Here is a 269-nt window from a genome sequence, read left to right as displayed (position 1 = left end):
CTCCCTGTCACTTTTGTTTAATCCACTTTCCTTAACCTTAAAAACAAGAAATTATATTTAGTAAATATAATTAATTCCACGAAGTACATGCACGTGTTATTTAAATATTATATTATATAATCCAGGGAAAGGGAAGGAGAGCGGGCCATATTGGTAGTCGACCGGTGCTGCATTCCAGGACGGCGATTTGACACACAGGTTGGATACGGAGGGTCATGCGACCAACATTTTTGCTGTTATAAGAAATTGCACAGTGTTTACGCTTGTAA

This window comes from Penaeus monodon, chromosome 23, assembly GCF_015228065.2.
Source record: "Penaeus monodon isolate SGIC_2016 chromosome 23, NSTDA_Pmon_1, whole genome shotgun sequence".
In the NCBI taxonomy this organism is placed as follows: Eukaryota; Metazoa; Arthropoda; class Malacostraca; order Decapoda; family Penaeidae; genus Penaeus; species Penaeus monodon.
The sequence above is the reverse complement of the archived record's forward strand: the minus strand, read 5'-3'. Positions refer to the sequence as shown.